Genomic DNA, 17,120 nt, shown 5'->3' with positions numbered 1-17,120 from the left:
TAAAAAGGTACTGGCGTATTCTCAGTGCTGATATAGATTTGGCAGACCAGATCACACAATGGCCCTCAGTCACGTATCGGAGAGGGAAGAACATTAGGGATAGAGTCATGCATAGCTGTTTTGAGCCTATTATACCGAGGGGCACATGGCTGGATAGACAAACACCAGGTACATATAGATGTGGTAGCTGCAAGGCCTGCGACTTCATCCTCAAAGGGAACAGGTTTACGAGTGTCGCAACACAAGAGGAGTACGACATTCGTGATTTTGTCAACTGCAAAACAGCGGGGGTGGTTTACCTTATCACATGTCCATGCCCCCTTAATTATGTGGGTAAAACGGTGCGACAATTTCGGCGCCGGATAAGGGAGCATGTTGGAGATATTGTCCATGCTAGGGATACCCCGATATCGAAACACGTACATGCTAAACACCAGGGTCGTGCAGAATGTTTAAAGTTTCAAGCAATTGAACTTATTAGACCTCCAAAAAGAGGAGGGGACTGGGACAATCTAATTCTACGCAAGGAAGCCCAATGGATCCACAGACTGGCATGTACACAACCAGCGGGTCTAAACGAGCAGACTAATTACACGTGCTTTATTTAACATGCAATATTATCCATCTCTAAGCAGCCGGGTTAATAATTTGGTTGCTTCAACGGGTGGGTTGTTTTTTTGCATAGTGCACTCTGATTGATATGGCCAATTGGCTAGGTCGTGTATAACAGGTTTTTAATCCAGATTTCGTAATGTGAGGGACACCGCATTCATCTATCCAATATGTGTTTACAATAAAAGAGTTGTTTTGAGGTAGTCCACTTGCGGTGGGTAACTGTCCCGCAAGATATACCCTATATTCTATATCGTTCTGCTCTTACCTTGCTCTTTCTTTGGCAGCATGGGCGATGCGTCCGTGGCTTCCACTGCGCCTGCGTGTTCGTTCAGATGCGGTCGATGATGATTCTTGGTTGTCAGCTGACGGCCGGGAGTCACATGGACAGGTGTCACGAATTCAGGGGGCGCTGTGATTGGTTAGTTCGTACAGCGCCGCCAAATACGAGGGGTGGAGTTTGGTGCTTATAGCAACTCAGTGCCCGAAATGAAGTATGCCGCTGACATCGACGCGAGCATCCTTCCGTGATGCGCAGCAGAATATCTGCTGCTTGAATATTCTATCGCTGGTAATTAGGCCAGAGTGACCAAGATACGGACCCCTGAGGATGAGTATTTGAAACGCGTAGGGTCGTTTTTGTATATGGGATTGTTGCATAGGGGACAGTAGCATTGTGGTGGACCCAGCGCTAGGAGATTCCGGTGTTGATCACGGACCCTGGTGTGTTCTTGGGGCTCGTACTATTGTTATACCCAGGTTAAATGCTGATTCCGGTGAATATCGGTATAAACACTGAGATATACTTATCTAAATGATTCAGTGTTTACTGTTTAATACATTTTTTAATATACACGGTGGGGCTTTTTTCACAGTGGTGTGTTACCCCTGTTTTTAGCGAGTTACTATAATAAAAGGTATATTTTACTCATATGTCACTTCAGTGAATTTCCAAAATTTTTCTATATTGTGGGAGCACAATTATATATATTATTTAATACAGTGAATTTAAACATACATACATACATGCAAACATACATAAATGCAAACATACATGCATACATACATGCAAACATACATACATGCAAACATACATACATGCAAACATACATACATGCAAACATACATGCACATATACACATACATGCAAATATACACATACAAACATGACAACATACATACATACAAGCAAACATACATACATACATACATACATATATGCAAACATACATACATGCAAACATACATACATGCAAACATACATGCATACATACATGCAAACATACATGCATGCAAACATACATACATGCAAACATACATACATACATGCAAACATACATACATACATGCAAACATACATACATACATACATGCAAACATACATAAATGCAAACATACATGCAAACATACATACATGCAAACATACATGCACATATACACATACATGCACATATACACATACAAACATGACAACATACATACAAGCAAACATACATACAAACAAACATACATACAAACAAACATACATACATGCAAACATACATAAATGCAAACATACATGCATACATACATGCAAACATACATACATGAAAACATACATGCACATATACACATACATGCACATATACACATACAAACATGACAACATACATACAAGCAAACATACATACATACATGCAAACATACATACATGCAAACATGCATAAATGCAAACATACATGCATACATACATGCAAACATACATACATGCAAACATACATACATGAAAACATACATGCACATATACACATACATGCACATATACACATACAAACATGACAACATACATACATGAAAACATACAAACATACATACATGTAAACATACCTACATGAAAACACATACACACATACAAACATGACAACATACATACAAGAAAACATACATACATGCAAACATACATACATACATGAAAACATACATACATGCAAACATACATGCACATATACACATACAAACATGACAACATACATACATGAAAACATACATACAAGCAAACATACATACATACATGCAAACATACATACATGCAAACATACATGAAAACACACATGCACATATACACATACAAACATGACAACATACATACATACATACATACATACATGACAACATACATACATGACAACATACATGCAAACATACAAACATACATACATACATACTTACATACATGGCAACATACATACAAAAATAAACTCACCTAAGACGTTCCCACGAAGAGCTGAACGGTCCCGTCACTTTTCTTCTCCCATTCACAATAACATAGCGGTGGGCGCAGGTGACGTACTCACGTGGGCCTGATATGATTACGTCATCTGCGCCACAACGCATTGTTACTATGAATGCGAGCGGCGCCAAGAAGAAGGAAGATGGCAAGTGACGGGACCGTTCAGAGCGCCGTTAGAACGTCTTAGGTGAGTTTATTTTTTTTAAATATATTTTTACTTGTTCGCCGGGTGCTGATGCAGCACCGATGCGGTGGGTACAAAAAACAAAAATGTAGTGACAGGGAGGGGGGAGGGAAAAGTGGCTTGCCGAAACGGGGTGTAGTGTAGTGTAGTGTAGTGTAGTGTAGATGACATTCACGGTAAGTTAGTCTCAATCGGGCTTACCATGCCCGCTTGAGACGAACATTCTCCCGATGTTGCTAGAACTACAGTATCTAGCAACATCGGGACCGCGCACACTGCAGAGCAGAGCGGTTTGATTGACATCGAGCCGCTCACGTCCCTTTTTAGAAATGATAAGCAGCACTTGCTGAGTTATCAAGTGTAAAAAAAAGGCACTTAGGAAATGAATTTTTTTTTTTTTTTAACACCAAATGTTTTAAAATTCATTTCCTGCTTAGAATGTATAAAAAAAAATTTTTTAGTCAACTTGGGACAACCCCTTTAAGCTGTGTAACTTCTGCGATCTGACGAAAGCAGGCACATTCAGCTTAGATTGGCCATTGACATTAAATGCTTTAATCCATAGTCCTTTTTAATCGATTGTGAAACAAAATCTAAACGATATAATAAAAGGTCAACCGCACCACTGATTCCCAGACAGTCTCCCACACTGGTACTAGCGAGGCCTTAAGCTGTGTATCTTCTGCGATTAGAGGAGAGCAGGTACATTCAACTTAGAATGGCCATTGACATTTGTTGATTTATTCCATAGTCCTTTTTAATCGATTGTGAAACAAAATCGAACGACATAATAAAAAGTCAACCACACCACAGAATCCCAGACAGTCTCCCACACTAGTACTAGCGAAGCCTTTAGCTGTGTAACTTCTGCGATCTGATGAGCAGGCACATTCCGCTTAGAACGGCCATTCACATTAAATGCTATAATCCATAGTCCTTTTTAATCGATTGTGAAACAAAATCTAAACGACATAATAAAAAGGCAACCGCACCACGGATTCCCAGACAGTCTCCCACACTGGTACTAGCGAGTCCTTAAGCTGTGTAACTTCTGCGATCTGGCAAGAGCAGGCACATTCAGCTTAGAATGGCCATTGACATCAAATGCTTTAATCCATAGTCCTTTTTATTCGTTTGTGAAACAAAATCTAAACGACATACTAAAAAGGCAACCGCACCACGGATTCCCAAACAGTCTCCCACACTGGTACTAGCGAGGCCTTAAGCTGTGTAACTTCTGCGATATGACGAGAGCAGGCACATTCAGCTTAGAATGGCTATTGACATATTTAGCTTTAGTCCATAGTCCTTTTTTTAATCGATTGTGAAACAAAAGCTAAACTACATAATAAGAAGTCAACCGCACCACGGATTCCCAGACAGTCTCCCACATTGGTACTAACGAGGCCTTAAAATGTGTAACTTCTGTGATGTGACAAGAGCAGGCAGATTCAGCTTAGAATGGCCATTGACATTAAAACCTTTAATCCATAGTCCTTTTTTAATCAATTGTGAAACAAAATCTAAACGGCAAACAATAAGCCTATAGTACCATGGATTCCCAGATAGCCTCCCACACTGCTACTAGCGAGGTCTTAAGCTGTGGAAGTTCTGCAATCTGACGAGGGCAGGAAAATTCAGCTTAGAACGGCTATTGACTTTTATAGATTAAGTCCACAGTCTTTTTTTAATCGATTGTGAAATAAAATCTAAACAACAAAGTGGTAGGACAACAGCACCACGGATTCCGAGACAGTCTTCCACACTCGTACTAGCGAGGCCTTAAGCTGTGTAACTTATGTGATCTGACGACAGCAAGCACACTAAGTTTACAATGGCCATTGCCATTAAATGCTTTAATCCATAGTCCTTTTTAATTGATTGTGAAACAAAATCTAAACAGAATTACAATAGGTCAGCAGCACCACGGAATCGCTCACACTGGTACTAGCGAGGCCCAACGTCATGTGAGTATTGGAATCTGACGAGAGCAGGCACATCAAGTTTAGAATCGCAATTGACATTAAGTGCTTTAATCCATAGTCCTTTTTAATCGATTGTGAAGCAAAATCTAAACAGCATAACAATAGGTCAACAGCACCACAGATTCCCAGACGGTCTCCCACACTGGTACTACCGAGGCCTTAAGCCATGTAACTACTGCGATCTGACGAGAGGAGGTACATTCAGCTTAGAACGGCCATTGACATCTTTATCTTTAGTCTTTTGTCTTTAGTCCATAGTCCTTTTTTAATCGATTGTGAAACAAAATAATAATAAATCAACGGCACCACGGATTCCCTGACAGCCTCTCACATTGGTTCTAACAAGGCCTTAAACTGTGTAACTTCTACGAACTGACGAGAGAAGGAAGATTCAGCTTAGAATGGCCATTGACATTAAAAAATTTAATCCATAGTCCTTTTTTAATCAATTGTGAAACAAAATCTAAACGGCAAACAATAAGCCTGCAGTACCACGGATTCCCAAATAGCCTCCCACACTGCTACTAGCGAGGTCTTAATCTGTGTAACTTCTGCGTTCTGATGGGAGCAGGCACATTCAGTTTAGAATGGCCATTGACCTTTAAAGATTTAGTCCACAGTCTTTTTTTAATCGATTATGAAACAAAATCTAAACAACAAAGCGTTAGGTCAACAGCACCACGGATACCCAGACAATTTCCCACACTGGTACTAGCGAGGTTTTAAAGTGTTATTCTTCTGCGATTTGACGAGAAAAGGCACATTTCAGCTTAGAATGGCCATTAACTTTAAAAGCTTTAGTCTATTTTTCTTTTTAATCGATTGTGAAACAAAATCTAAATGGCATAACAATATGTCAACAGCACCAGGGATTCCAAGACAGTCTCCTACACTGGTACTAGCAAGGGCTTAAGCTGTGTAACTTCTGTGATCTGATGTGAGCATGCACATTCCGCTTAGAATGGCCATTGACTTTTGAAAATTTAGTCCATAGTCCTTTTTAGTCGATTGTGAAACAAAATCTAAACCGCATAACAATAGGTCAACAGCACCACAGATTCCCAGACAGTCTCCCACACTGGTACTAGCGAGGTCTTAGGGTATGTGCACACGATAACGGCAAATACGTCTGAAAATACGGAGCTGTTTTTAGGAGAAAACAGCTCCTGAATTTCAGACGTAATTGCTCGTACGTAATTGGAGCTGTTTTTCAAAGGAGTCAATGAAAAACGGCTGCCATTACGGACCAAGACATTTCCTGCACTTCATTTGCTGTCTTTTGACAGCATCGCGTAAAATGACAGGTCGTTGGCACAGTATATCGTAAACCCATTGAAAGTAATGGGCAGATGTTTGCCGACGTATTGGACATGTCTTTTCAGGCGTAATTCTAGGCGTAAAATGCCTTTATTACATCTGAAAAGAGGTCGTGTGAACACAGCCTCAAGGTGTTTTTCTTGCGATTTGACGAGAGAAGGCACATTTCAGCTTAGAATGATCATTAACTTTTAAAGCTTTAGTCTATTGTCCTTTTTAATCGACTGTGAAACAAAATCTAAACGGCATAACAATAGGTCAACAGCACCACAGATTCCCAGACAGACTCCCACACTGGTACTAATGAGGCCTTAAGCCAGGTAACTTCTGCGATCGGACGAGAGCAGAGACATTCAGCTTAGAATGACCATTGACATGTAAAACTTTAGTCCTTAGTCCTTTTTTAATCGATTGTGAAGCAAAATCTAAATGACATAATAAGTCAACAGCACCACGGATTCCAAGACAGCCTCCCACACTGGTACTAGTGAGGTCTTAAGGCATTGTTCTAATGCGATTTGACGAGAGAAGGCACATTCAGTTTAGAACGGCCATTGACTATTAAAGCATTAGTCAATAGTCCTTTATTATCGATTGTGAAACAAAATCGAAACAGCATGACAATATGTCAATAGCACCACGGGTTCCCAGACAGTCTCCCGCACTTGTACTTGCGAGACCTTAAGACATGTAGCTTCTGCGACATGACAAGTGCAGGCATGTTTAGCTTAGAATGGCTATTAACTTTTAAAACTTTAGTCCATAGTCCTTTCTTAATTGATTGTGAATTAAAATTTGACTTAAGGTATGTTTGATGCCTTTGCTATCTTTGACCTCCCACCACCAGTAAACCAATAAGAGACCACAACTTGAAATTGGTGTAAAGGCCACAGCAGCCATTTATTGAATACACAACTTAATGCAATAAAATAGCATAACCATAACATATAAGAAAAACACTCCATGAATTAACATCCTGCACTATTCCGCAAACATTCTCAAGTTAAAGGCTCCTTAAAGGCACTTCAGGGATTATATTTAACTCCAACCTTTACTTGTCAGGTCTGGAACTTATTGCCCTACAGCCGTACTGCACCTGACCCGAGGGCAACAACCATCTCCAAGACCTCCCTTCCTGGGGACCCTGCCCATCAGGAATGTACGAAAAACCAGCTGGGTAACCACTCCCCAGGCCCTCCAATACTACCCAGGGTTAAATGCTCCTAGTTCTTTACCAACAATCCTCTATGTTGTTCTCCTTCTTCCAATTACGTGCCTGCAAAGAACCCTCCTCCTACCGCCACGACATTCATGTGTGACACCTTACACATGACCGTCCCTCCACAACCGGAGGGCTTTTTCCAAGCCGTCCTTGATGCCTAGGGTCCACATGTCCAACCCTACTTCATTCAAATGGATGCCGTCAGCTCGAAGATAGCCAACCTTAGCCCCCTCCTACTCTCTATGACGCACCACCACAACACCATTGCGAGCCACAAATTTTCCCACAACTTTGTTAACCTTTGCCCTGCCCCGATTCAAACTATGCACCGAACGTGCCTGCCGCCAAACCCTGAGAGCAACAATATCCGACCAAATAATAATCAAGCCCGGAAATGATGACCATAGACGCAACAAATCCAATTTGACGTCCCGCATCAGATCCCTAGCAAACCTTATAGCTAAATCATTACCTACAAGGTGCACGACCAAAATATCAGGAGCCCTCTTTAACCCTGCATAAAACTGAAGTTCCGGAAGCAACCTGCACCACAGCATTCCCCTCAGACCCAAACATCTGACCTGAACCTCGGACTGGTCCAAGCCCAACTGCCGTCCAGCCGGACGGACATCAGCCCGAACACCTCCCCAGTGCACGTATGAGTGCCCCATGATCCAGACCAAGCAGGGGCCCGCACCTAGAACAAAAAAAGACAATAGTAAAGTAACAAATCAATCCCCCACTTTCAACATAACTCTCCCCACCGCCTTAAAGCAAATGAGGCCGCACATAAATCCTATATCTATCTGACTCCCACCTACCTATCTTCTTGACCATCGCCGGGGATAAACCCCACCTAGCTGCTTCAGAAGCGGCGCCAATCCTAAACGAGTGAGAGCTATACCCCGCTCCTCCCCTGCCAGACAACAGGATACATTTTTTGAAAACCTGCGCAAACTGAAATTTCGACAAAGACAGACAATCTGCATGAACCAACAAGGATGCCGGCCCCTCAGGCCTCACTGCAACAAACTCCTGAAAACAGCGAACCGGGCACACCCTCGACCCTGGTAATTCATACAAGCGCACCAAAAAACCTTTCCCCACTTGATCTGTCTTTGATCTACGTAGCAGGCATGACAGGCAGGACCCATCCCATTCAACATTTGTGAACAATAAGCCCCCAGACACACGCTTACTTGCCGACACCAACTCCGATATCCTGAAAGCCCCAAAGAAAGCTAAAGAAAAGGCCAGCGTAAACAAACGTACTTCAAAACCTGACACACAAACAGTCTTTAAATGCTCACAAATAGCTTCCAATAGATCATAAGACACCGGCTTCCTATGATCCCTAAACACGAAACCCCTCCTGAAACCTTTCATTACTTGCCTGACCTAAAAGGACTTAGTCACGTCCTCCTCCACTCTGATTTTAAACCAAAATGCTAATGCAGACAACTCCGAGCGACCGCTGATGCAGACACCCCATCACTGTACGAATTCCCTATAAAACATAACAAGCAAGCCAGCCGATCCAAACTATTCACCCGCCCATCCTTCAACAAAACCTTCCATACCCGCCATACCGCACTGTACCTCTTCGACGTAACCGCACTAACTGACTTCCCAATGAGCGACATTGTCATAGTCATACCAGCTTCCAAAGATGCTCCAGGCAAGCAAGGCCATGAGTCTCCGCCCCCAGCGCCAGCAGACGAAACCTGTCCCTCTGTTGACGAGAAAGGAATTCAGCCACTCAATTAAGCACCCCTGGAACATGAACTGCCACAAAATGCGAATTCAACACCATCCCCCTCAAAATCAAATGTCTCAATAAACGCACGACTGGCGGAGAATTTGCCGTCTGTGCATTAATGGCCTGAACCACTCCCAAGTTGTCACATACAAAACACACTCTCCTGTCCCTCAGGCAATCCCACTGTTACGTCCATGGCCGGGGATCGCCGTTCTAACTCACCCCCTGACGATCCCAGCCATGTACATCTCTCTGCTCGGTGTCCTCCTCCTCCTTGCAGACGCCGGCACTCTCTTCCGGGTCCTCGTGCTCTTTCCCGCAGGGCGCGCGCGCCCGCGCGTGCACGGCCTTAAAGGGCCAGTACGCGTCCAGCTGTCAAAAATCAGTTATCAGCCCAAATGGCTTCTGGACTATAAAAAGGGGTTCTGCCCACTGGTTCCTTGCCTGAGCGTTATTGTATACCCTAGTTTGTCTTGCTAAAGGTCTCCCAGTGTTTTCCAGTTCCCAGCGTTACCCGTTCCTGCTGCCTGTATCCTGTATCCCGTGCTATAGTTTCCTGCTGTAAAAGCCAAGTCGTGTCTTCCTGCTGCATCCGCAGCGTTACCTGCTGTGAAAGCAAAGTCGTGTCTTCCCGCTGCATTCGCAGTTACCTGCTGTGAAAGCCAAGTTGTGTCTTCCCGCTGCATCCGCAGCGTTACCTGCGGTGAAAGCCAAGTCGTGTCTCCCCACTGTATCCGCAGCGTTACCTGCGGTGAAAGCCAAGTCTTGTCTCCCGCTGCATCCGCGGCGTCACCTGCTGTGAGAGCCAAGTCGTGTCCCTGCCACTATCTACATTGCCTCAGGTACCCATTCAGAACTATAGACATTGTTTTGTACCTTGTTGGCCAGCTGCTAGCCCGCTACGTGGTACGTCCCACTGGGTCCACACCCCGCGCCGTGACAGTACGCTCAGGCCATGGACCCCGCTGGCCAAGTCAAGAGCCTGTCATCCTCCCAAGCCATGCAGGCGGACCTGCAGGATCTGCAAGCGCGACAGGATCAACTCATTGTGGCAGTAGACTCCATGGCGCAGCATCTTGGTGCGCGAGTTTCTTCCGTCATCGCTCCTAGTCAAACTCCTCCGATCGACCCTCCTGCTACACCTCCTGGCAGCTAAAGTTCGGACTCTCGGTTCTCGCTGCCATTACCACCTCGGTTTCATGGAGACGCAAGTACGTGCAGGGGGTTCCTGAACCAATGCCAAATCCACTTCACTCTGCACGCCCGAGCATTTCCTCCGGCGGAGCCAGGATCGCCTTTATTGTATCCCTACTCGCCAGCAAGGCCCTGGCGTGGGCGAATCCAATCTGGAAACGACAGGGACCCGAGACCAGAGACTTCCAGGGGTTTGAACGGTTGTTCCGTTCTGTATTTGAGGAGCCTGGACGAGCCTCATCGGCAGCCACTGCTATCTTTAACCTGCGTCAGGAGGACACCCCCGTGGGCAAATACACCATCCAGTTCCGGACTCTGGCAGGAGAATTGTCCTGGAACAATGGGGCCTTGGTTGCATCCTTCTGGCATGGCCTATCGCCTGAGATCAAAGACTAACTTGCTGCTCGAGATCTCCCAGCTGCCCTGGATGACCTGATTCTACTGGCTACCCGCGTGGACATAAGGCTCAGAGAGAGATCCCAAGAGATTCTTCAGGAGAGACGGCTTCCTAGTCTGGCGCCCAACTTCCAGCAATCCCTCTTGCCTTGTTCTTCTGCTGCGCCCGAGGTTCCGATGCAGGTGGATCGGCTTAAACTGTCTGATCAAGAGAAACAGCGCAGGCGCACCTCTGGTCTGTGTCCCCAGAGGCCTAAGAAACCCCAACGCCTGGGATTGGTTGAAGAGACAACCCTGGGCGCTACTGCATTTGATAGAGAATTCTCGTCCAAGCTGTTTATTCCTGTGACCATTATCGCTGGCGGGAGACCTCATCCAGTCTCTGCCTACCTGGACTCTGGCTCTGCAGCCAATTTCATCTGTCAGGACCTTGTGGATCTTCTTCATTTGCCTACTGTTTTGCTTGAGAGACCATTGATCGTTGCCTCTGTAGATGGACTGCCTTTGCCTGACCCAGTATCGTCTGTGACCAAGCCGTTGAGACTCCAGGTGGGAGCTCTTCATTCCGAGCTCATCTCTCTGTATGTCCTGTCCAAGGCCGTCAACCCCATGCTGCTGGGTTTGCCTTGGCTCCGACTTCACGCCCCAATCCTGAATTGGAACTCTGGAGAGGTTCTTCAGTGGGGCCCCAAGTGTCTAGACCGCTGTCTGGGTCATGTCCATCCATCCCAGCTTTCTTCGCCTCAGTCAATGACAGGGTTGCCTCCTTGTTACTCTCAGTTTGCTGATGTCTTCGACAAAAAGGAGACCACCACATCGAGAATACAACTGTCCTATCGACTTGATCCCTGACTCTTCCCCTCCTCGCTGTAGAGTATACCCTCTTTCCTTGCCAGAGACCCAGTCTATGACGGCCTACATTAAAGAGAATCTAGAGAGGGGCTTCATACAAAAGTCTTATTCCCCGGCCGGAGCCGGGTTTTTCTTTGTCAAAAAAAAAGGATGGATCCCTTCGACCCTGCATTGACTACCGGGGCCTCAATCATATCACGGTGAAGAACAGGTACCCCTTGCCGTTGATTTCTGAGCTCTTTGATCGTATATGGGGGGCAATTTTTTTTTCCAAGCTTGACCTGCGTGGGGCCTATAATCTAATCAGGATCCGTCAGGGAGACGAGTGGAAGACTGCCTTTAACACACGTGATGGACACTGCGAATATTTGGTCATGCCCTTCGGCCTGTGTAACGCTCCCGCAGTATTTCAAGAATTTGTGAATGACAAACTTCGTGACCTCCTCTATGTCTGTGTTGTGGTGTATCTCGATGATATCTTGATTTTTTCCCCAGATATTGTGACTCATCAGGGCCATGTCCGCCAGGTGTTGCTTAGATTAAGAGAGAATCATCTCTACGCCAAGTTGGAGAAGTGTGTGTTCCAAGAGAAGTCTCTACCCTTCCTGGGCTATATCATCTCTGATCAGGGCCTCAAGATGGACCCTGAAAAGGTCAAGGCTGTCCTGGAGTGGCCACGTCCTCAAGGCTTAAGGGCCATACAACGCTTCCTGGGATTCGCCAAATTCTACAGACTGTAGAAGCCAAGTCGCGTCTCCCGCTGCATCCGCGGCTTCACCTGCTGTGAGAGCCAAGTCGTGTCCCTGCCACTATCTACATTGCCTCAGGTACCCGTTCAGAACTATATTCATTGTTTTGTACCTTGTTGGCCAGCTGCTAGCCCGCTACGCGGTACGGCCCAGTGGGTCCACACCCTGCGCCGTGACACCCACCAAAGCTCTGCAGCCACCACAATCGGGAACAGTTCCAGCAAAGCCAAATTACGGACGAAACCACATTCACGCCATGCACTTGGCCAAACAAACGCACACCACTGCTCCTGGAAATATGCCCCAAAACCATAAGCACCTGACGCATCTGTAAAGAGCTCCAAATCTACACTAGACACCGGCTGATAGATGAGAACAGACCGCCCATTGTAGCTTTGCAAAAACTCCCCCCATACCAACAAATCCGCTTTTAACTCACCAGGCAACCTAATAAAATGATGGGGAGAATGAACCCCTGCGGTAGTACTAGCCAACCGCCTACAAAACACCCGCCCCATGGGCATAATCCTACATGCGAAATTCAAACGTCCCAACAACGATTGCAAGTCCCGCAACTGGATCTTCTTCCTGCGCAATACACTCACCACCAACTCCCTCAATTCCAGTAATTTATCGTCTGGCCAATGACATTCCATTTTGTCCGAATCAATAATTATCACCAGAAACTTGATGACCGTCGTAGGTCCCTCAGTTTTCTCGGGCGCCAGTGGTACCCCAAAGTTATTTGTCACCCTTTCCATAGTATGCAGCAACCCTGCACACACATACGTAGCCGGCGGACCGATAAACAAAAAATCATCTAAATAATGCACTGCTGATGGCACTTGCACCTCACGGCGAACCACCCACTCCAAAAACATGCTAAACATTTTTAAAAAAAGCGCAGGAAATGGAGCAGCCCATTGGAAGGCAACAATCTACGAAATACCCATCCTGCCAACAACAACCTAATAAACAAAAACTGTCTGGGTGTACCGGCAATAAACGAAACGCGGCCTCCATGTCAGTTTTTGCTAACAGTGAGCACTTCCCATACTTGCAAACCCAAACGACTGCGCATCAAAGGTGTAACTAACCGCGCACAGAGCAGGATAGATGCCGTCGTTCACCGACTCCCCTTCCGGATAAGGTAAGTGATGAATAAGGCAGATTTTGTTAACCTCCTTTTTAGGAACCAAACCCAAAGGGGAAACTCGCAAACCAGAAACTGGAGGGGAGGAAAACGGGCCAGCCATGCGGCCCAAAGCCACCTCTTTCATCAATTTATCAGTAACCTGTTCAGGCCGCGCCAAAGCAGACGACAAATTTCGAAAAACCCCATCCCGTACTACCGACATACAAGGAATTCCAGAAACAACAATTCCGTCACTTTCTTATTTGGATACTCCCTTAAAAACGGAAGCATCCTTTCCACTTTCACCGGCGTCGCCCATCTTCTGTTCAGCATCTCCCTGCCTGCCCTTATGCTTCTTGAAGCATCTGGACAAACCATGGGTGCCTCCGCAACCGGAGCACTCGTGCTTGTACCTACAATCTGCTCCAAATTTACAATGCCAATCATTAAACTGCCAGTAACATCCTTTTCCCGAGGAAGCTGCCATTTTGCCCACCACACTAGCCAAATTAGCGAAGGCCTGCAGCCAAGTCGCGAACGTCCAAGGAATCAAGCGATAACGACGCCGCTCCTCTTCCTCCTTCTTACTCTCATCCGGTTTCCACCGCTACAAGTTAAACTTCTCCAATGGCAATAAAGCAAAAATCACCACATATTCATCCTTCCATATCTTCTCCCTAATCTCAGCCTTTAAATGCGCCCCAAGCGGGCCCTTAAAACACACATACACTTCACCTTTCGCAGCGTCAGCAAAACGCACATTATCCACCACTTTTTGGGATGAACCAGCTCCCGCATCAACAGACTTATCCACCTCCACCACAGCGCCCGCAACCTGCGCCACCTCGCTAGCAACTGCAACCCCTGCCGCAGCCGCACTTCCACTCACCTCACTAGCAGAGCCCCACACCCTCGCTGGAGACTGCCCTACATCCCCCATACAAATAGCAAAATATTCCTGCATACCCTTAAAAAAAATTTGCATATGAGCCATAGAAAACATACCCCCCACACCTCCCACCCATCCCCGGGACCACATCAGTGGTAGACTCACCCGGCCGTCCCTGAGGTGACCTCCCAGCGGCCGTATCCACCGATCCAGATGTTCTCTCTGTCAATCGCGGCATTCCAGGGGGGTGATGGTCCGGCACCACTCTCTCCCCATAGCTGGCTGACAACCAGGCCGATGCAGTCCTAGGCCCAGCCGACACCGGCCCAGCCGACACCGGCCTATCCAACGCTTCTGGCGTGGAATAAATGGAAAGACAGCCCTGGCTCCCATGCACCTCTAAACGGCTGTCCTCCGATTCCTCGCCCTCTCCCTCTGAAGGGCAAGATGGCCGCTGCCCCCTTTCCGGAAGGGGCACGACGTCACTAGCATACCCAAACCGGGTACTTCCGGTCCCCGCCGCATGCCTCCCTTCTCCAGCAGGAGGCGAACACATCCTCTTTGCCGAGCCCGCCTGCCGCTTCCTGCGGGCTGGGCATGAAGTCCTTGCCTCTGTCAGATGAGCTCCTCCGGCGCCCGGAACATCATTTTCCGGAGAGGGCCGCTACTTCCGATCTCGCCGTCACTTCCGGCCTTGTTGTTGACGACAGGAGGAGGGAAGATGGCCGCGGCCCTGCCCTCCTGCCACCACCAATCCCGCCCGCCTGCCGGGATTCCTTTCAGACCTCCTAGGCCCAGAGCATGGCGCTCGCTTAGGACCCGGAGGAGGAGGGTGCCTGGTGGGGGTCCCATGGCGCCGACGGGACTGAGGCGTTACCTCAGGTGAAGGCCTCTCCAAAGGCCTGGAATGCCGACTCCTGCGTCACTCCACACTCAAAGCTCCTGCCACTGAAACAGGAGGAAGAGTCCCAGAGTACAGCTGCTCCAGCCATCCAGGACCGTGCTGAAGCGCCGCGTCTCTGATCCTGGCCATCATGGACTCCAAGGAAGTATCCATGATCAGGTAAGTGAAATATATATATATATATATATATATTTTTTTATTTTTATTTTATTTTAAATACTTCACTGTAATATACAGAAAATCTTTCTTCTGTTGTCCAGCGGGAAAGAGGGCTGCCTCTATCCCACGTGGAGTTATATACAATATACTCCTCCCATCACCTAAAGATACATTCCTATGCAAGCCCCCCTTTGCTTAACCATTTAAATCCCTGTACACTTAACCTCACACTTAATAGCCTATACCCAAACCACCTTGTCATGCGTTCTCTCCATTACGGCTGCGCCTAAACTAGGTTGGGCTTACTAAACTGCATAACAATAGGTTAACAGCACCACGGATTCCTAGACAGTCTCCCACACTGGTACTAGCAAGGCCTTAAGCTGTGTAACGACTGCGATCTGATGAGAGGAGGCACATTCAGCTTAGAATGGCAATTGACTCTGAAAACTTTAGTCCATAGTCCTTTTTTAATCGATTGTGAAACAAAATCTAAACTGCATAACAATAAGTCAACAGCGCCAAGTATTCCCAGACAGTCTACCATACTGGTACTAGCGAGGACTTAAGCTGCGTAACTCATGAGATCTGACGAGAGCAGGTGCTTTCAGCTTAGAATGGCCATTGCCTTTTAAATCTTTAGTCCATAGTCCTTTTTTAATTGATTATGAAACAAAATCGAAACTATAACAATAGGTCAACAGCACCACAGATTCCAACCATGGTACTAGCAGGGTCTTAAGCCATGTAACTTCTATGATCTGACAAGAGCAGGGAGAGCAGGCACATTCAGCTTAGAAGGTCCATTGACTTGTAAAGCTTTAGGCTGGGTTCACACGAGCACATTATGTCCGTAATGGACGGACGTATTTCGGCCGCAAGTCCCAGACAGAACACACTGCAAGGAGCCGGGCTCCTAGCATCATACTTATGTACGACGCAAGGAGTCCCTGCCTCGCTGTCGGACAACTGTCCCGTACTGTAATCATGTTTTCAGTATGGGACAGTTGTCCAGCAGCGAGGCAGGGACTCCTAGCATCGTACATAAGTATGATGCTAGAAGCCCGGCTCCCTGCAGTGTGTTCAGTTCAGGACTTGCGGCCGAAATACGTCCATGCATTATGGACGTAATGTGCTCGTGTGAACCCAGCCTTAGTCTATAGTCCATTTAATCGATTGTGAAACAAAATCTAAACTACATAAGAAAAGGTCAAATGCACTACGGATTCCTAGAAAGTTTCCTACACTGGTACTAGCGAGCGACATGACAAGAGCAGGCACGTTCAGCTTAGAATGGCCATTGACTTTTAAAGCTTTAGTCCATAGTCCTTCTTTTATCGATTGTGAAACAAAATCTAGATGGCATAATAATGGGTCAACAGCACCACGGATTCTAAGACAGTCTTCCACAGTGGTACTAGCAGAGTCTTTAGCCATGAAACTTCTATGAACTGACAAGAGCAGGGAGAGCAGGTACATTCAGCTGAGAATGGA

General features: G+C 46.3%; 3 pseudogenes; all 3 read right to left on the bottom strand.

Annotated features, from left to right (window-relative positions):
- Window positions 1-4,231: 4,231 nt before the first annotated feature.
- LOC142728059 (5S ribosomal RNA) lies at window positions 4,232-4,350 on the bottom strand (annotated as a pseudogene).
- Window positions 4,351-5,154: 804 nt separating this feature from the next.
- On the bottom strand, window positions 5,155-5,273 carry LOC142728057 (5S ribosomal RNA; annotated as a pseudogene).
- Window positions 5,274-6,623: 1,350 nt separating this feature from the next.
- Window positions 6,624-6,742, bottom strand: LOC142728058 (5S ribosomal RNA; annotated as a pseudogene).
- Window positions 6,743-17,120: the final 10,378 nt, after the last annotated feature.

This window comes from Rhinoderma darwinii, unplaced genomic scaffold (genome assembly GCF_050947455.1).
Source record: "Rhinoderma darwinii isolate aRhiDar2 unplaced genomic scaffold, aRhiDar2.hap1 Scaffold_667, whole genome shotgun sequence".
In the NCBI taxonomy this organism is placed as follows: domain Eukaryota; kingdom Metazoa; phylum Chordata; class Amphibia; order Anura; family Rhinodermatidae; genus Rhinoderma; species Rhinoderma darwinii.
The sequence above is the reverse complement of the archived record's forward strand: the minus strand, read 5'-3'. Positions and strand labels throughout refer to the sequence as shown.